Below are 23,234 nucleotides of genomic sequence, written 5' to 3' on the forward strand. Positions count from 1 at the left end.
AAATTTCTGGTCCTCTTCTACTTGCTTTTGCACCTTTTATCAGTCCCTCTTCTGAAGCCAGTCTCATTAAAGATGATAACCCCTCACTACAAATCAGAAAAAGAAAGGGGCTCAGCGGAGAGACGGTGAAAAAATTCTTCCACTTCTTCCATTTGTATTAACTGTATAGGATGTTGTGGAAACACAAGTCATAATCAGCTTAACCCACTCTAGTGTGAAACCCATTCGTAACATCACTTCCTTCAAATATCCCTACTCAACCCTATCATAGGCTTTGTTCATATCAAGCTTCACTGCCATATATCCTTTTTTTCCTATGCGCTTTTGTCGAAAAGTATGTAAGATCTCATAAGCTAGTATCACATTGTCTGTTATTAACCTTCCCGGAATGAACGCACTTTGAGCCGCATCAATACATCTTCCAATAACTGCTTGAAGTCGGTTTGCAATTATTTTTACCACCATTTTGTAGATGACTGACAATAAACTAATAGGTCTGAAATTAACAGTGCTAGTGGGATTTGGAATTTTTGGGGTCAGCACAATGTCCGTGTGATTTAAGTTACCAAAACTTGCACCGTTATTTAAAATTTCCAAGCAGAGATTAGTTGCTTCCTTACCTATGATATGCTAGAATTTCTGAAAGAAAATGGCTGGAAAACCATCATGTCCTGAAGCTTTTGTAGGTCCCATTTCCTTCAATGCCACATACAATTCTTCTGCTGTAAAGGTTGACATTAGCTCTCTATTGATATCAGATGAGATATTTTCCTTTATTCCCGATAGAAGATATGAACATTCCGTGCCTCTTTTTGTCGTAAAGAGTTCCTAGAAATAGGAGGTGGCCACATCATTAATCTCACTCTCCTCAGTAGCTTCTCCACCCACAAATTTCTCCAACTTGGATATAGAATTTATTTGTCTTCTAAAAGTAGCAAACCTGTGAAAAAAAAGCTGAGTTTTTATCCCCCACTTTTAGCCAATTCGCCCTTGCCCTTTGTTCCCAATATATTTCATCTTTATCAATTTCCATATTTAGGTGGATCTTAGTGTCTATAATGTTTGCCATCGTGTTGTCATTCCTTTCTTTCCCCATTAACATTTCAAGCTGCTTCGTTAACTTTTTCTTTAGTCCATCCCGACCTTTCTTAATCGTTCTCGCCCAATCCAATAAGTCTGCTTGCAATTTTCCAAGTTTCTCAACTACTGTGCCTGTTCCTGACTCCCAAGATTCTTTAATTGCTTTTTCACATGTATCCTCCATCAACCACCACACTTCAAATTTAAATTTTGAATTGCCATTATGAATGCTTTTGCCATTTGTGTTAATTAGAAGTGGACAGTGATCTGACATTGTGTGGGGTAGATGGTTAACTCTACCTGCCGGGAAAAGAAGCCTCCATTTATCATTTACCACCCCCATCAAGTCTTTCTCTAATATTTGTCTCTGGTAAATTTCCCCTTTCCCATGTAAACCATACTCCCGAAAATCTCAAATCTTCTAAATGGCAATTTTCTAAGACCTCTCGAAATGCATTCATTCTGCTTTCTTCCCTTGGGACACCCCCACATTTCTCAAAAGAATACATGATCTCATTAAAATCACCACTTACCAACCATGGGTGACTCTTATCTTGCCCTAGATTCATCAACAAATCCTACGAATCAGTCTTATTATGGACATCAATGTAATTCCTAGAAAAACTTCGTAAACTTACTTTCGTGTCACCTTTCCATGCTAAGCATAATCCTCCTTTCGAACCTTCTGCTTCTATATCAATACCATTCATAAAATCGCATCTCCGTCTAATTTTTTCCATCCTCTCGACAGTATATTTCTTAGTTTTTATTGTCAGATTGAAAGTTTGTTTGCATAAATGAAACTTATCGTAATAGATACTGAAATACCTTCGTGTAGACCAGCCTTATACCAACGGATAACATAATCCATCAATAAATGCAGGGTAAAAAAATGCAGCACCCAGGGGAGTTTTTCGTTTAAAAAATATATATATTTATTTATGTTTCATTATGTATACACACAACTAGCTCGTTGGAATTGATGTTCATCTGATTTTTTTTCAACCCAATTTAATTTATTTCCCAATAAAAAACCCAAAATCACTGAAGAAACCTAATCTCTTCCCTGTCCCTTCACATCCTCTGAGAAAACCTTCTTTTCCTCTCTCTCATCCAGCACCGAGCTCCGCCGTGCGCCACCATTCACCATCGTCCTTTCGATCCTGAGACACCTCCCACCGTCTCTTCTTCCTCCCCACTTCAGACTGGTTTTCTTCGAAACCGATCTAAACCTTGTAGCTCTAAGCTTGAAGTATAAAATCCAAACTTTTGATCCGGCTAAATCCACCGTCTGATTGTCACACCACTCTGACCATCGCTTCCTGGTTGCCAAACGTGCCTCCCCATCGTTCGGATCGTCAGTGTGAATAAAGAATCAAAACAGCTCTGAATTCGCTTCCTCGTGGCCGAACGCGCCTTCCCATCAATCAAACATAGCTCCCATTTGTTGTTTTCGAAAACAAAATCGATGTGGATGGTGGAAACAGTAGAGTAGTAGGTATATACATTTGAAATGCCTTTTGTGGAAATGTAGTTTGATGATTAGATTATATTCATATTTGAAATTAACTTGTCATTTACCACCAAAATGGCAGGTCTTGCTCTAGAAACTATGTAAACTTTAGTGTGTTTGAACTCTATGGTGATAGGCACTCTTTGATGCACTCAACATTGCTCTAACAAGGACATTTGTTAACTTTGTAGGCATTGATGTTTATGTTAACTGGATTATGTATGAATATTCATTATTAATAAAAAATATTTGTTTTGTTTCTTTATTTTCTTTAATTCTTTTTACGAATTTTTTAATTTTAATATCTCTTAATTAAAATATGATGGCTGGAAAAGAACATTTGAGAATAAAAAAAATTGTAAGAAGCAATAATTAAGCTATTCGTCAGTAAATGTCAAATAATAACCAAAATAGAAAATAATTAACTTTTACTGTTGGAAAGACCGTCAGAGTAGACCAAAATCTTGTATTGGTGATTAGTGGCAGTTGGAATAACTACAGCTTCTACTGACGGATCTGTTTGTAGGTATAAGAAAAAGTGATATACAGATGGCTTCGATAGTATGAACTTATACCAGCAAATATTCTGTTAACGACCTTATTTTCATTGGGGTAGCATATCTTTTTGTCGGTATAGGATTTAAGGTGCCATAAATTTTTGGGTTTTTATCGATATATTTTTTAACATAATTAAATGACATTTTTCTTGTAGTGTTATTGTGCACTGTAACAATCGGTTTGTGCAAGTGTACACATTCGTTGAAGTAATCAGTAAGTAAAATGAATTATCGTCTCCACATGGATTGTGTATGTTAATCGATTATTTGTAAAATTATAAATTCACAATTTGGTATAAAAACACAATAATTTAAATGGTGATGTTTAGACTAAGTGAAATTAACTAGATGCAAAGAGTGATCCTGTTAAGTATGACTCCTATTTCAGTCAAATTTAAGAAATAATCTTCTAGTTAAACTCTGTTTATTTGTTTCAATCAAACACTGATTAGTATAGATTATTTTATTATTATTTGACATATGAATTTAGCCTATAAATAGATTCTTTTACAACCTTAGAAAACACACTCATTAGATATTAGAACTCATAACACATTTAGAGAATTTTGTATTTACGTTTTGAGGGTTCTTTGTTTTTTGGGTTTTCGGGGTTTAGTTTTTATCTCCATCTTTTTGTACTCTTCGTTTCTTTTTCCATTATTGTAAAATTATCTTTGCCCGTGGTTTTTTATCCTCTTTGGAGGAGTTTTTCCACGTTAAATTTGTGTGTTCAATTTCTCAATTTCTTTTGCTATTTTTACTTGTTCCTTGCTTAATCGGGTCAATCTCTAACAAGTGGTATTAGAGTTAGTTCAATTTTCATATATCAGCCCATTCAGATATGGAAGTAACAAGGTTTGAAATTGAGAAGTTTGATGGTGAGACAAATTTCAATCTGTGGCAAGTTCGAATGATGGCAATTCTAGTTTAATCCGGTTTGAAAAAAATTGTTACCGGGAAAAAGCCTGAGAATCTAAATAAAATAGAATGAAAAGAGCTTGATGAAAAGGCTTTACCTGCAATCCAATTGTGCCTCACGAATACGGTATTGCAGGAGGTATTGATGGAGAAGACCTCATCTACCTTGTGGAAAAGGTTAGAAACTCTTTATGCAACTAAGTCTCTGGCTAACCATTTAGTGTTAAAACAACATTTATTTACGTTTCACATGAACGAAGGTGAGCTTCTTAGAGATCACATTAGTCAATTCATTACTCTTTTAAATGATTTAAAGAACGTTGAGGTTCATATTGATAATAAAGATCAAGCAATGATATTATTGTGCTCTTTACCCCCTTCATACAAGTCTTTCAGGGAGACACTGATTTATGACAAAGACAAACTCTCGTTCGAAGATGTGAAAGGTCATTTGTTGAGTAGAGACAAACTCGACAATGAGCTTCATTTGGATAGCAAGGCAGATAGGCAAGATTCCGTTTTGATAGCATCAAAGAAATGAGATAAAAGGTGTTGCTATTGTAAAAAGTTAGGTCACGTCAAAGCATATTGTTATAAACTACGAAATAAAAGAGCTGCTGAGAGTAACAAGGAAGATGTAGCTGGTGCTAATTTAGCCGATGAGAGCAGTGATGATTTCTTGTTAGTGTCAACGAGCGATAACTCCAAGCTCACGTCCGAGTGGATCCTAGATTCGGGATGTTCTTTCCACATGTGTCCCAATAGAGAATGGTTCTCCACATACAGTTCGGTTGAAGGTGGAGTTGTACGCATGGAAAACGATTCATATAGTAAGGTAATTGATATTGGTACTGTTAAAATTAGGATACATGATGGGGACGATTAGGACACTCTCAGATGTCAGACATGTACCTGATTTACGAAAGAATCTCATCTCCTTGAGTATTTTAGACTTGAAAGGATGCAGAATCAACATCGAGTTGAGCGGCATTAAAGTATCTCATGGAGCTCTCGTTTTGTTAAAAGGTAAAAGAACTGGTAGTCTTTATATTCTAAAAGGTTCTACAGTGACTGGTAAAATTGGACGTCCCTCGTCTGTTACAGAGTCGAAGCCAACTCGTTTGGAGCGGAGGCAACTTGGTCATAGGAGGGAAAAATGTATGACCATTTTATTGAAGAGAGGTTCTCTTTTGGATGTAGGTTTTGAAAAGTTAGGGCACTGTGTTCATAAAAATTAGACCCGGGTTAGTTTTGATTTGGTAGTGTACAAGTCGAAGGCTAGAAGTCTTCCAGTTTCTAAGCATAGATTCGAATCAGTTAATTCCTTACATAGTTCAAGATAGGCTCGTGGCGAGCTTTGGCAAAGATGGCGTTGTAGAAATATGAGTCAATATGGAGATTTGTTAACTATGACTCCTATTTCAGTTAAATTTAAGAAATAATCTTCTAGTTAAACTCTGTTTATTTATTTCAATCAAACACTGATTAGTTTAGATTATTTTATTATTATTTGAAAAATGAATTTAGCCTATAAATAGGCTCTTTTACAACTTTAAAAAATACACTCATTAGATATTAGAACTCATAACACATTTAGAGAATTTTGTGTTTACGTTTTGAGGGTTTTTTGTTTTTTGGGTTTTCGGGGTTTAGTTTTTATCTCCATCTTTTCGTACTCTTTATTTCTTTTGTCATTATAGTAAAATTATCTTTGCCCGTAGTTTTTTATCCTCTTTGGAGGAGTTTTTCCACGTTAAATTTGTGTGTTCAATTTCTCAACTTCTTCTACTATTTTTACTTGTTCCTTGCTTAATCGGGTCAATCTCTAACAGATCCCTAATGCAATTTTAATCTAGATGCAATTTACCTAAATGTATGAATTAATGGATTTAGTAACAAAAAAAATCAATATTAAATGGGCTAGGATAATTATATTAACCAATTCAATTTACTTTATCATGCTTAACAATGTTCGGAAATACTTCCATGGAAACTCGATCTTTCATGAGTTTGGAAACTAAATTAAATTCTCTCGGATTTTTTACTTAGTGAAATATGCATTTTACTGATCATATTAGACTAAGGGTTTCTTAGCATTTATGTGAGGTCATAGGGACATTTATGTTTGTAATAGTTTAATCACATAAACCTGAGCTAACTAAATATATTATGAACCTCAACTTAGTTGGGTTTAATGATCTAAATTGAGCATTACACTTTTCAATTATGTGTCTACTAGCTATCGTTTGGTTAGGACCGCTCAGCTAATCTGAATGCACCCAATCACGTATGAATGAAATGCATCATGATATTAATTGAAAATATGATCGATTGAGGCCCAAACATATTAAACATTAATAAAATAAATATTATTGAATTAACATAATCATCCTAGGAAATAGAATTTAAAATACCATAGTTGGTGTCAAAAACAATAAACTCAAAGCAAACATAATTAAAATAAATAACAAGAGGAAAGAGTAAACTCTGTTTAGTTCAGCAGCCTTTTGGATCTATTTTGACTGATGCGCTCCTCTGTTCTGATCGATGCTTTCTTTGCTAAGGGTTTTAATGTGGCCGGCCAAAGAATGCTTTTGACAAAGCTTATGTTGGCTAAAGGATAGAAAAGGAGATGGTGGCTATGCAAGGGAAATGAAAAGGGAAATGGAAGAGAGAATGAATGAGAGATGAGTGTTGAGGGATGAGGGATGATTTGAGAAGTGGGATTTATATGGTATTTATAGGTGAAGGTAAGGGGTAGAGTTTGCTAAAAATAGAATTTAAATTCCTTTCTTTTCTCTCACATATGGCCGGCCACAATTAATGGAAAAGGGGATGACTTAGTCTCCTTATTTTGAATTCAAACCAAGGCTATTAATAGCCATAGAGTAGACAGCTTCAACAACAAAGTTGTTGGTTGATTTTTGATTATTTTCCAATTGTAAGGACCTTCAATTAAATACCCCAAAGTTTTCTTTTGGGCAACCATCTACTTGTGCTGAAACTAGGTTTTAATTCTCCCTTGTTGGACGGTTTCCTAGTCCAATAATTAATTAGACATGTCCATCTTTTAGTATATCTTTTATTCGGTCAAATTATCAACCTCATGACCTAGTTTGCATGGTCTTGTCGCCTACATGAATTGATTTGTGCATGTCCATATTTCATTCATATTAATCACATCTTTAATGATCCTCCTACATAGTGAAAAATCACATATTAATAAATTAAAATGAAATAACATAAAATATGTAAAAAAAAATCATGTAATTAAGCACAATTTCACATACTTTATAAATTCATGTCCAATATTAATAATTAAGTAAAATTCACTTATTTTAATAACAATTACTCAAGATTAACATATTTATTAAGTAAAAAGGTGGTAAAAATATATAGAAAAACCTATATAATTTCGATTTTACATGCACGTCACACAATGCCTTTTTGCGAAGTAAATTCAAAAAAGGAAAATTAAGAATTTTAAAAAATAATGAAAAATTTAGAACAATCTCAAAATTGGGAAATTGTTTGCGAATTGATACAAACGGTGAGATATGAACTAAATTGTAAAGAAATAGATATATGTGTTAAAGATGCCCAAGTGAACTTAGTAAATGCTAGGATACAATTGACATGTCAATAGGGTTATATATGTGATTGAACAGAAAATATGATTGTATGAGATATGTAATTGTATGGAGATCATTACAGTGTATATCAGGATCTAACATTTGTTGCGGATCACCAAATATTATGTCTCTATGGAGACCCTGGTGTGGTGCAGGTACATATTATTGTACAACTATTCATATGATTGCTTGCAGGCTTTGCACTTCAATGCCTGGTGTAGTGTAGTTACTGCTCGAACAAACAATCTGGTGTGGTGTAGTTACTTGTGTATCCAAATATGCTAATTAGAGTTCATCAGGCTAATTGGTTAATGAAAAGTGAAGAATGGAAATGATATGATATGAGTTTAATACCTAATTGGTTAAATGTTGATTGGATTATGAAAATGGTATTGAAATGTTGATTATAAGTGAATTGATTATTATATGTTTGAGTTACCATATTAAGTGGCTATATATTAAACTCACCTTATTGACATGTGATTTGCTATGTTTAGACAAACTTATCAACCTAAAAAGCTTATTGTGTTTAACTGTAAAATGTGGTAAGTTTTTATTTAATGCTTATTAACTTACTAAGCTTCGTATATGTTTACCTTATTTGTTTTTCCTTTCCCTTGTAGATCACCTTGCGAAACTCATCAAGCTGGATCGATTGGAAGATCACACTATCCTATCACCAAATTGGTACCTTTTGGTCATTTTGGACCTAAAGTTGTGGCATGTATATATAGAATGTCTTAATGTGATTATAATGTATATAAGTATTTTGGTATATATATAAAAAAGTATAATGTCATGTTGAGTTTTGATAACTTGTGATGATCTTGGCATATAATGATTTGGATGAGTTTATAGCATGAAATTGGCTAAATGAATGAATTTGAAATGTATGGTAATTGGTGGAAATGGGAGTGCTTGAATGGAAGGTTTGAGGTATGCATAATGAAATGTTAATAGCATGAAAGTGATCATGATTGGGAAGTGTTGAGATTGAAATTGAAAGATAGGTCTTGATAGCTTGATAAATAAGTGAATGAGTTAAAATGTATTTGAACATAAGTACTTTGCAATATGTTGTCTAGTTTTTGTTGATAATAAGTTATGTTATTGTTTAATAGCCATAGTTGAATGAATGTATATTATATAGATGTTGAAATGAGAATGATTTGGTATGTTTGGTAGGATTATGTAAGTGTTTTAACTTGAATTTGGCAAGTTGATTGGTTATTGAATAGGTTGTTTGAAAGTTTACGAAACATGCATTATTTGGTTTATTCTTTTTACCAAAATAGTATGTCACGTCTAGACGTGGAGCGATGATTGTTGCTACGAGCTTTGGACTCCAGGCCACGGTGTGACGATGAACCCCATTGTCGCGACGAGACTAAAATTGTATGTTACATTGTGACAAGGAACCCCCTCACGTCGTGACGTGAATATAAAGTTTTGTAATTGTTACAAATTGGTCCTTATTCGATCTCGAGTTAACTTTAAAGCATTCACAGGCTCATATAAGACTCGAGAAAGATTTTATAACATATCTATTACTTGTTTCCATGCATAATGTTTCAGATTGAATGTTAAATGACTGTATTTGCTCTGGTATTGACTATAACATCCTGTAGCTTGGACCCAGCGATCGGGTCGAGCGACGGGTGAGGGGTGTTACAGCCCCGGATGGCTTGCACTTGCCTCGATGGTTGTGCTAGAAGGTAGGACTTGTGGATGACTTCTCGGTTCGCTGCTAGCTAACTTGCTACTCAGATGTCTTTTCGGCTTGCCACATATCTTTGTATGAAAAGAGGTATATCACATACATTTTTTGAATTCACTTTTTTTTTAATTTTATGTATTTTAAAAAATCTATATATTTCTATAATTTTTGGGTTTTTTTTATCATTGTTTGGATTTTCTGATTTAAAAAAATTGAGATTTTTTTTACTTTTTGCTATATTTTTTAAAATAGCCTTTTTTATTTTTGTTATTTTTTTAATTTTTTTAAAAAATAATAATTTTATAGTTTTATGAAATTTTCTATATATATATTTTGATTTTTTTTGAAAATTTATTGTTTCTTTAAAATTATTTTGCAAAAAAAAGAGAGACATTTTTCGTACGTCATCATTTTTTTAAATGAAAATTAGTCTTGCAATAACTTGTATCATGTTTGGAAACTTCAAATACCAAATTGATACAAAAAACTCTTTAGGTATCAAAGTAATAATTTAATACAAGTTTGGAGGATATGTAGTGCATTAACCTATAAGAAAACTCAACCAATTAAAAGTTGTCACATGGTACAAAAGTCACGTAAGCATTGTCATATAACTTTTGAATATGTTAGCTTTAATTTTCGAATGTTTTTATATAGCAAAATATAATTCCAAAATTTTCTTAATCAAAATTTGCAAAAATTATCTTGATTTAAGGGTTCAAAAACAAAGTTTCTAAATGACTTTGTGATGAATGATTTTATTACTATTTGATAGTAATTGACTTTTCATGAAGGAAGATGTAATGGTTATCATGAGATAAAATATGATCATATTGGGAGAATAGATATTATCCCAAAGAGATTAAAGATATCCTATGAGGGTAACACACTTATGACAAGGTCATTGGACGAATACTAATCGAGTTACTTTTGTAATGGTATGCCATTGGGGAAAGCTCAGTCATGATACTATAGTGGAATAACCTCATGACTGAATGAGTTTATAATTAATAGGCGAAAAACTGAAACTTAATTATAAATCATTTAAGCCTCAATTGCATATGTTGAATCGGTCCCTTTACCAGCTCATTGAAACCAGTAATGAATTGCATGTTGAATCAAATGAACAAAAATGAATATAAATGGTGAAAATGAAGAAATGAGAAACATTTGGAAATGATTATGATTTTTTCCAAAATGAAAATGAAAATGAAGAAGTGAAATCATTTGGAATAATTATGGTTTTCTCCATAATGAAAATGAAAATGTAAATCACCTGGAAATGAATTTATGTTTTTTGAATTAAATGAAGTTCGAAAATGGAAATAAATCATTTGGTCATAATGAACCGTTGAATGAAAAAATATTAAATATATTTTTTCATAGATTCTTTTACGATAAAGTCGTCATGATTTTAACAGAACTAGAATTTGATTGAGAAAATTATTTAATTGGAAACATATTGAAATGTTTATTTTAGGAAATAGAAAAACAAATATCGTGTTGGATCGAATTATAAAGTATTGAGTTAAAAGTTCAGGAAGTACTTGTAATTAGACCTGATATGAGAGAGGCCCAAAAGCCCCTCATGATAAAGGGTGGGATGACGAACCTTAGTATTATTAACTAGGGTTGTTGCCCCCTATACTCCTAGATAAACTAGGAATTCATTTTTTTAATTGAAATAAACTTCTACAATTTCAACAAGGGTTCTACATTCTCTCCCTATAAATAAATGACATTAGTAGGGCTATTAACACAACTTTAAGATCTTGTTGCTCTACCCGAAAATAGAGAGAATTTATTCTCAATTATGAAATCTATTTTCTAGAATAACAATTTCTATCGGTTTCTATTGAGAAGAGATTTTTTGTTTTCACACTTAAACAAAGAAAACTATTTCTGGTTTTGTGTTTGATTTGAATCGTTCGAGTCCACACTTGAAGCAGTTCATGGTACAAGAATAGTAGAGAAGACCGTTCGGTTGAAAGTCGGGAGCGAAAAGGTTTCGTCTAGCCAAAAATACACGTGCGAATACGATTTAAGGTTTATTTCTATAAATATCACAAACCAACTCAATTTTCAAAATTATTTTTTCACTGTACTAGAAAATTTTTTTCGAACCAGATTTTTTCCAGCATGTAACTACAAAAGATTTTCTTACACCATATCGTGGATAAGATACCATTTGAGAGAATAAAGTTAAACATAAGCATCAGAGATAGCTTACGAACTTTTTAATTTAAGATATTCAAAATTTCGAAATGTAGTTGAGAGGAAATTTATGGTTCTAAAAAAAGATTTCTTATATTAACAATATCACGTTAATATAACGTAAGAAAATTGGATGTATTAGCATGCATATATTAAATGTTAAAAGAAGGAATATCCATTTGAACAAAAAGAGAGAGCAAATAACTCTTTAAATAAGCAAATAGATAAACTTGTATATGATATTTATTTTTCATGTTATTTTTATTAGTAATTGTACTATTGACTATTTTTTTGGACTAATATATTGCATGTGATGATTTTATTTTAATTTTGTTACTTATTTAGAAAATTTTTATCGTACTAATAAATTTTTTTATAATAATTAATATTTTTAAAAAATAAATAATATAACTATGTAATTAAAATTTATACTACCAAACATAACATAAGATTATGATGTAATTACACTTTATTAATTAAATACATTTTTAAAATTAACACTTGTATCTATAATGACTTTGTATTATTTAAATAAAATTTTATAATTAATAACCATACACTTTATTATTTTAACCAAAGTCAAAACAGAATAAACTAATAAAACTGACTTAACAGATTTTGCTGTCCCCTCATTGTTATAATACCTTCTATTACAAATAAAACGCGCCGCAAAGGCCAAAGCTAGTGTTATCAGCTTTTTTGGTCACTGTTTAGCGTGAGCGTACCGTTACTATCTGTCGGTCACCGCTAAGGCTCACGTGACTCGGGGGAATCTTATCTCGCCTCTTTTGGCGTGTCTGTTTCTCTGCACTGCTAACCTCACAGCCTGTTCACCTATTTCTGAGACGTTATCCTGGCACCAACATTGGTTGAGTTTTATTAGTTTAATTTACTTGGCACGTACCTTTGTAACACTTACCTGTCACATACGTACTGCAACTTATCAGTGTCTTTAGCATTCTTTCTAACGACAATTGCTTGCTGTCTACTTCTTGAAAAAGGTGGATGGGTTTTTAAACTATTTATGTTCTTTTTTAAAAAAGCCTAAGCTAATTAAAAACACGCATTGGTTATTGAAGAAAAATGTACTACCTACTAGTTTGCCACTTTAGATCACTAAGTTATGATTTTGAGCCGACCATGCCCAATGCTTCAATTTTAGTTTGCTTTTGTAGTTTTCGTGGTAGTGGTGAAAATATTATAAAAACTATTCCCTCAATTTAAAAAAAAAGTGAAATGATATTTTATTAAAGATTTTATCTATTTATATTATTAAAAATTGATATAATTGATAAAATAATCAAACAGTAATATTTAATATATCATATGTACTTTATATTGATATACAAAAATTAATTTTTAATCGTACACATAAGTAAAATTTTTAATAAAAAATTAATTTATTTTTTAACCTACTATATAAAAATTAATTTTTTCACTTTTAAATAAAAAAATCAACATATAATTTAACTTTTAATATATGACCCTAGTCCTTCATACTTAAATATATATTTTATAAACAGCTACTTTTTAAACTTCAAGTTGGGTCAAATTTTGTTATTATTTTTATTATAATTATAAAGGATTTATATATTTCTCGGGCTTCCTAACTTTGTAAGAAAAGGTACGAGGTCCTCTTCCACTTTTGCTCATTAAATACTTATTTATTTTACACTTGTTACGTGCACATTTTATCGAATATGTATAATAAGACAAATAGTTACTTTAGCATTAGAAATATTAGGTTATGGAAAAAATTATTTCATGCAATATATTTATTAAAAATTTATACACAAACCAAATAATAATTTAATTGGTAAAAATGAAGCTTTTCATATTTTTTATTGGTTTATAAAAATATATAAAAAATAAAAATATTGATGTAATAACATAACTTAAAAAAAATTTAATAATTTTTTTAATTGAATTAAAACTCGATTAATGAATAATATAAATTTAATTAAAAATTTTATATGGTAGAAATATGGAATATAGTTAGAATATTAAAGATTTAAGTTTGATGGTCTTAATAAGTTTAGTTTTCCATAGTTCAAATATTAAAAAAATATAGTGAAGTGTAAATATAAGTGATATTTCAAATCCACCTTATTATAGATTAAATGTTCAAAGTGGGCCTAACATTTTAGGAATTGTTCACACAATTATCAAACTTTTTAAAATGATTATATAAAGGCCCAACTTTTATAAAAGTGTTCAACTAAAGGTCGAATCTCTCAAAAGGTCAAATAAGGGCCAAATTTTTTCGAAAATGCTCGAATAAAAGCTTCTCAGTTGTTGTATAGCAGGCTTTGAATTATATTCTGGTTACTTTATTTTATTTTAAAATAATATCCCGTTCATGTGTTATGTGTTTTATTTTAAACAAGTTAGCATTTACTTAATTTTTATTCCAAATTAGGTTGAAGTGCGTGAAAAACGTTGAGCACTTTTGTAAAGATTAAACTCTTATTTGACTATTTTAAAAAAAATTGATCCTTATGTAAATAATCTCTAAAAGGCAAAGCCCTAATTTGAACATTTATTAATTTGGTTTTCTAAATAATTTAGCCATGTTGTGATAACGTACATTTAAATCAGAAATGTCAATTGGGGTCATATTTTTTTTGGGTCAAACAATTGGCATCATACTGGAGTTTGGAATTTCAACTTTTTGCACCCAATTCTTTATGTTTTATTCCCCCTTTACGCATATTACCTAAATAAATATTTTTTTTCTTTTGTTTCTAAATTTATCAAATAATTTATTTTTACAATTTTAAAAATATATTTTTACTAATTAGTTGAGAATTAACCTAAAACTGTAGTACTCTTTTCTTATTAATTAGTTTACATAATTTAATTAGAGGAGCTTGTATTGATCTTAAAGTGAAATTGTTCTTTCTTGTAACATATTAATATTGAAATACTTAAAACTGAAAGAAATTACTAAAGTATAGTTCATATAAAAATTTTAATTAAATATATAATATAAAAATGTTACTTCATTATCCAGTTTTTTTTAGCAATTTCTTCATTATCTATTAAAGTAACATTTTATTGTTATTATAATTTTAAATTTACAATACAAGTGATAGCAGACAAAATATAACGAAGTCGATGAATTTTTAAAAATAATTGAGAGAATAAAGTATCTTTTTAAAATGAAAATAAAAAAATAGAAAGTACTTGAAAATGAATACTGCATAATTAGATAAAATAAATAAAATATAAAATAAATTTATCAAATTTAAATAAAAGAGTACGGTCATAAATACAAAATAAAAAAGAAAAATGGTATGATAAAAAAAAACCATATCTATCAAAACGAAAAAATAAATTAAGAAATGTTTGGGTTTTATCTAGTGTTGTAAATTTACGAACACGATGCCACACAAAACGCAAGAACATATAGATATTCTTTTACATAGTTCAATGTTATATATACGTCTACAATGCAAAACCTAGATGAATTGATCTTTTATTGAAAAACCAATAGTATAACCACAAATAGAAACTTAGTCAATGTAGGACTCTGAAGATTATTGCAATCTTGATGTGTATACCTTCTCATCGATACTTGCTATTAGGTTATTTTTTGCCTTGTAATTTCATAATATTTGATTTAAATTACTTTGAATATTCTAACTGATTTATTCATGATAATGTACACATGTTATTCTTTATTTCGTTGCTAGTACATCCTCAAACAGTTTACATATAAAGCAAATGGTAAAAACACTACTGGTTACTCATGTTGAACTATAAGAAATTGATATAAAAGGAGCTTTTCTATGTGGAAGATAACTTCTTATATTATGGGGTTACAAGGACCAAGTAACTTATGTGAAAATTATTATGATATCTAAAGCCCCATAAAGTAATAGTTTGTGTTTGGCTATCAAAGCGAAAACAACTTCAAAGTAGAGACAAATATGTACTAGCCAAGACTGGTAATCATGCATTGGGTTGGACTTAAGTTGAATGATCTTAAATCTGTTTGTAAATCAATTCACTTATGACATTCAATGTTCGTTAACCTTATTCATAAGATTACACATGTATTCCAAAAACTCAATTTTTCTTCGATGTCAATAAATTTGGTTTTGGGCCCGATTCCATAGACCAAGCCATTCTGGGAAGTCAAATCGAGAGGTTTCCAAGAATGGGTACGGTTGAGATTAAATTAGAGTTACTAATTAAGACCTATGGACTAAATTATAAAGATAGAAAAATTAGAGAGGTCAATGTGTAAAATTTAAAAAGTGTGATTTGGAGAGCTAGAGGTTCTTAAGTTGCAATTAGACCAAGCCTACTTCTCCGTTTATTTCTTTTTGAAAAAATGGTTGGAGGGAACAATCTTCTTGTTGAAAAGTGGGATCAAAACCTCTTAAAAGTTCTCCAAAATTCTCTCAACATTCTTGCTCTTTTTAACTTCAAAACTTGGTTTCCATTAATGCAAAATTGAAGGCGAGTCTATTTTTCATTGAAATCATTTATTAAATAAAGATTTTTCTATCAAGACTTTTGAAGCAATTGCTCTCTTTTCTTTTCTTTGCAATTTACGTTAGATTTTGGTGAAGGAAGAAAATTGATTTTCTTTAATCAATCTTTGATTATTGCAACAAATTAAAATGTTTTATAACATTAATTCATGAATCTAGATACTTGAAACTTGATTTTTATTTTATTTTATTTTTATTTTTCTCCATTATTGAGCTTTTTTCCAAGTTATTGAGATGAAGCTTTGATTCTTGAAATTTTTTGTTGTTTTCGAATTAGATTCCTCATACAACTGAGTTTAGACTGAAGTGAGTTGAGCTGTGAGTTGAGCTGAAATTTAAGTTAGAACAAAGTTTGATTAGAGATAACCTAAGTTACCATTTTTGAGTGCTTAGAAGGTTTTAGTGAGAGAAAGGGTTTTTAATAGTATTGTTAGTGGTTATTAGATGTTTAGAAGTAATTAATAATGTTCTTAATGTTAGATTTTAGTTTTGGTTGGGTTGGGTTTGAGTAAAGTTCTCATGAGTTTTTTTGGATAAGAGAGAAAAGTCTCGTTACATCGAAATGCATTTAATGATTATTTTAAGTGATATTTTTCTACTTCATTATGTTTATCTAACCTTATTTCATTGTTTGGTTAATGGTTGTAGCCAAGAAAGTGATCGAGTCTTCCAAAGTCAAGGGAAAGAATAAATTTTTTTAAATTGATGGTTTCTGTTTGTGCTAGTTTATTCTTATTTCTTAATATAAATTTATTAAGTAATTAAGTTTAGGATTTCGTTGCTAATGATTTTTTGAAATGTGTTGAATTACATTAATGTGATGATTTCATGTTTGGTGGATGTATGATGACGTTATGTGGACGCATTGGACTATGATTGATGCTTTAAATTGGGACTATTGCATGGCGATTTCTGGTGATTAACAATAAAGAATTATGCTCATTGACTTATGTTAATATAAAATGTCCTATTAAATGATATTGAATGAAGTTCGAGTATAGTTGACATGACAATTGATGTGTTTCATGTTGGTGGGAACATTTGGGAATTGTGTGCATTTTATTGGGCACTTGTGAGCATATATACATATTGGCACTTGTATGCACCTTTATAAAGTGTTAGGAAAAACCATGTTCACATGTATTAGTGCATTTATGCTTTTATGGGTTTGTGCGCATCATTGAGGAGTGTTAGGGGATTCGTCTGTGTATCCGATCTTGATTCCATATTTGGTTAATAGAGATTGCAACTTTGTTTTAAATTCGAGTTTTAATGATGTTTTGATTAAAAGTTATGAATGAATAAAGGTTATGGAAATTTTGTAGGCTAAGTATTATGTTTTAAGGAATTATGACTAGTGAATTTAAGGTGTAATAGCATTAGGTTTTATTAAGGTGAATTTCGTTCCTATGAAGTTATTTGGTGTTACAAGGCTGAATATATGATATGCTTGTTGTTGTTACTTTGTAATTTAGGATGCTTTATTGCTTAATGCCCTTGTATTTTGAACTTGGTTATGTTAGCACCACCGAGTTTCATTCCTTAGTGTGCTGATTGTTTGTTTCCATGTATTGGTGTTTGAGGTATTTTTGAGTTGTTTTGGTGTGTCTTCTTGGCATCCAAGTCTCAATATCTCAGCTAGTCATTTGATTTGTAATGTTTCTTTTATGCTTTAATGGAACAAATTTGACTAAATGTTGTGAATGTTAGTATTTTGAGTGTTTGGGTCATTTGACATATGTTATGGGTCTCTTGGACACATTAATGAGGAATTTTGATGACGGTTTGTTATGTTCCGGATATGTGTTTAAATGTTTTAAATACTTGCCTAGTGATATCTTGATGTAATGAGTTGTATGCTAAGAAATCTTGTGTTTTAACTGTTAGAAAATTTCAGTTAAGAAAATAATTATGTAGCTACAATGAAAGTTTAAAAAAGTTTATTAAACTGAGCGTTGTGTTATTTATAACAATAAACATAAACCAGAATTATATCTGTGCTTTGTGCGAGACAAGCTTAATTCGATCTTAGCTTTCAACCGAACAACCTTTTCCATTATCTTTGAACCATGAATTGCATCGATTGTGGGCTCGAGCAACATGAATCAAGTCATGAAATATAAACGATTTATTTACTTTCAATAGAAAAGTAAATTCTCTCTATAAACCGATAACTATTTATGATTCTCAAAAAATAGAAGTTATTATTTTTAAATAAATTACCATTACTTTCTAATAGAATAACGATGTATGGAATATGTTGTAAATAGCTCATTCGATGCTCTTTATTTATAAAGAAAAGTACAAGAGTTCTAGTTAAATAAGCCCTAAATAAATAATATTATTTTAATAGAAAATATGCTCTGACTCTATGTGTGAGAGAGAGGGGTGGCAACACACCCTTTTATTATACTAGGGTTGCCACCCTTCATGTTATATGCGTTTTTTGGGCTTTTGATCCAACACTTGTAATTTTATCCAACCCAATATCTATTTTATATTACCCAAAATAAATTGATTTAATCAATTAATTTAATTAATTAAATTAACTAAATTAATTTCTCAATTAAATAATCTTCTCAACCCAATTCTAATTCCGTTAAAGTCATAACAAATTTACTGTAGTAGAATTTATGAGGAAATATATTTAATTTTACTTATTCAATAAATTTATAATGACTATTTAATTTAATTCTATCTTCGAACTTCAATTAATTAATTATAATTAAATAAATAATAATTTGAAGTACCTTAAATAATTCTCAAGTCATTTTTTGTACTTAGCGAGGAAACGTATTCGCTGTGATTAATGGTACATGCGATCTATTTCTCCCACTTCATTATTTTCATTCATTCCTATTCATTTGTTCTTCATGCAATTTGTTTCTAGTTATCTCAAGCTACCAGATGGACTGATTGGACATATATAATTATGATTCAAATAATTTATAATTAAGTTTTGGATTTGCGCCTATTAATTATAACATTATTTAGTCGCAAAGTCATTCCACTATATATCATGACCGAGCACTCCCTAATGACATATCATTACAAAAGTAACTCAATTAGTGCTTGTCCAATGACCTTATCATAAGTGTGTTACCCTCATAGGATATCCTTAATCTCTTTAGGATAAATCTGTTTTCAAATATGTTCTCCCAATATGATCGTATTTTATTTCACGGTAACCATTACATCTTTCTTTATGAAAATTCAATTACTATAAAATGGTAATCAAATCATTTATCACAAAGAAAAATGACTCATGACCCATGACCACGTTTAATTTTCATCTATCATGTAATGCTAATGAGAGGATATCATTTACCCTTCATTAGACTATGAATTCCGCTATTTTGAGATAATGCTACATACTACAGAAGTTGTATGCCTGACGTGCCAACTTTTGGTTCCTTATCTATTTGAACTCAGACTTTCATTCTACATCAAAACATACGAGTTACGTATACATAGTCCATCATTCACTCATGATTAAGGTATGCCACATTATGAACGTCACAAGTGAATAAATCCATAAAACATATTTAGGATCTATTCTGCTTGGGTCATGTTCGATGTATTGTCACTCTATTTAGTTGCATCTATGTCTCTATCTTCTAAGAGTTACCCGTTCTAATGCTCAAGATGTTAGATAACCATTGAGCTAATATTTGTTTCCATTATGATTCGACCATTTAGTACTGCCACTCTATTAGTTAAACGTTAGATAACCATTGAGCTAATATTTGTTTCCATTATTTTGTGTGCAAAAACCATTGAGGACAACATACAAATGATATTAATGTAATTAATAGATATTTTATTAAATCAAATTGTTAGAAAAAATACAAGTTTACATAAATGAAAAAACTACACTAAGGGCCTTCAGTCCCAACAATCTCTCACTTTCCCTATTGAAGTAGATAAGTCATATTTTGCATTCATATGCCCTCTACATGTTTATTGAAATTCCAAGTCACCAGAGTTTTCGTAAATGGATCCGCAAGGTTGTCCATTAATGCGATTTTGGCTACATTCACTATTTCGTCTGATACTGCCTCATTTATGATATGATACTTTCTATCAATGTGTTTTTCATTTTGTGGTTGTTGGTTTCCTTAGTGTTAGCTATTGGTGCAGTGTTATCACAATATAATGTGATGCTTTTTGTATACTAGGAATGGCTACGAGATTCATAAGAAAATCTTGAAGTCATATTGTGTAACACTCCTAACCCATATCCATCGCTAAATTAGGGTTAAGAGGTATTACATATGATAAACTAGGTCTTATATTAAACATGCAAAATTCTAAGCTTTTCTTTTGACCATTTAAAACAAAATAAAGACATTACAATCCAACTAATCCATAAGAAAAATAAGCCATTTTTGTATGGCTATTAATCTCATATACTATATATATCGAAGTAAGATGTTCAAAACATTATCTAGCCTATACATGCCATAAATTAAAAATTTAAACATTTTAATACCGAGACAGTAGACAGAGTGATGATCTTGCTGACGATCCCCGAGCTTGAAGTTTAATCTTTAAGTCTATAAAAGAGAAAGACATAAACAAACAAAGTAAGCTTTTATAGCTTAGTAAGTCTGTTGCATAACAAAATATATATATAGAAATAATATAAATTTTTAATTTAATTTACTGAGATTGCAATTAACACATATAATTGATATTTATACATTTACTGTACTTAGACCATTTTATTTATAGTCAAATATATGTACCTGTCAAAATGCGTTCAATTGAATATATATATTTATACCAAACAACATTACAACCAAATGGATATAACCGAGCATATATGTATGTTATACACATATCATATCTGATTGTGGATGTATACTCATAATAAACTTATAACCAAATACAAATCTAATACATGTGATCGAATGCATTCATCTCCATCAAATAATTATAAACAGAGGGATATGCATTTCAAATGCATATGTAGATACTTATCAAATACATATACCGAATATTTATACGTGTACATTTATCAACTGCATAAATTGAAAGCATGTATGTATATTTTACAAATGCATAGACCGAATATGTACATATTCATTAAACACACTTAGTCGAAGGTATATATGCTCATCAATTAAAGATAACCAAAATCATATAATTGTACACTTAATCACATACTTTAAACAAATTTACCGACACTTAGCCTGCTAGGCTTAAAGCTTGATTCAGTACACCAGCGCTTAGCCTGCTAGACATATAGTTTGAAATGTTTCACCGGCATTAAGCCTGATAGACGTAAAGCCTGAAATTATTTCACCGGCATTAAGCCTGCTAGACGTAAAGTCTGATATTGTTTCACTGCCAATAAGCCTGCTAGACGTAAAGTCTGAAATTATTTCACCGGCATTAAGCCTTCTAGACGTAAAGTCTGATATTGTTTCACTGGCAATAAGCCTGCTAGGCGTAAAGTCTGAAGTCTCAATTTCACATACACAAAATGATTCCTCGAAAAATTCTTAATAGCAAACACATGTTCATTGTAGTCCATGTTCAATCATAAAAGAGTTGACAAATCATACTTTCAATTCAATTCAAGTATTTATAAATTTATAAACATATATATAATCGAACCTCACATATAAAAATATAAGATTTTATATCTTTAATTCAATCCAAGAACCTATATACGAATATACATATAGATATATTCGAACTCCCATGTACGTATTTAACATTTATACCTTTAGCTAAAATCATAAACTCATACATGTATATACATTTATATTCGAATCTATATGTATATATACACATTCTTGTCTTTATCTAAGTTCATAATTTATTCATGTGTATATATACATATATAATTACTTAACTAAATTCAATACAAGAAATTTACATGTATATATACATGCTTATTCAAAAATAACACAAATATATTTAATTTCATACCTAAGTTCACTATAAAAACATATACATGTATATTCATACATATTCAAAACTCCACATGTATGCTTAACATTCATACCTTAAAATATATTCAAGATTTATTCAAGTATTTTCATATACATTCCAACCCACATATACATACTTATTCGAAATTACCTATACAATTACAATATACATACCTTTAATTAAACCAAGAATTTATACATGTATATACATATATGCATTTGAACCTTGTGGATACATATATAACCCTCACACAATCAACCAAATTCAAGAACATATACATATAGATACATATATAAATATTTGAACATTATATATACATATCTATATACCATTCATACTTTAACTTAATTCAAAGATTTATATAAGTATATACCTATATATTCGAACATTGTATATACATATATACCATTTATACTTCAATTTATTCAATCAAATTACTTTTATTTATAGCTCAACAAAAACACAATAGATATACATACATACATATCAATTTAATAACATTAAATAGCTAATAGACTTACCTCAGACAGTGTAAAATCGAAACCGGACGATTAGTCGACGACTTTAACTTTTCCTCGATCCAACACCAATTTCTTTGGTTCTTGATCTAAATATATTCAAAATGAACTAGTTTAATTATTATTTCATTCAATTTAGTACAAAAACAAATAAATGGGAAAATTACCATTTTTCCCTTGACATTTACACTTTTTGCAATTTAGTCCCTATTGCATAAAACACCAAATACACAAAATTTGTCCACACTATACAAGGGACGAATGTTCCTAGTGCTCATACAAGTCCACACATTTCAATTATTTCACATTTTAGTCTCCCAAAAATTAAATTTCACAATTTAGCCCTAATTACTCAATTTCACCAACAATTCAAAGACAAAACATGTTAATCTTTCACATATCTTTCGTATTTCATCATTAACTAACAAAAAGCTCAAGCATTCATCAATGGAATAACACAAAATCAACACCAAATTATAAAATTAAAGCATGGGTCTTGTAGTACACAAAGCAACGATCTCAAAAACGTAAAAATTTTCAAAAACCGAACAAAAACAAAACTTAAATCAAGCTTCCTAATGGCCGAACCCTATCTTGGATGTTTATTTCTTTTCTTTTCTCAATTTCGGCTTGGAGAAGA

This window comes from Gossypium hirsutum, chromosome D04, assembly GCF_007990345.1.
Source record: "Gossypium hirsutum isolate 1008001.06 chromosome D04, Gossypium_hirsutum_v2.1, whole genome shotgun sequence".
Classification (NCBI taxonomy): Eukaryota; Viridiplantae; Streptophyta; class Magnoliopsida; order Malvales; family Malvaceae; genus Gossypium; species Gossypium hirsutum.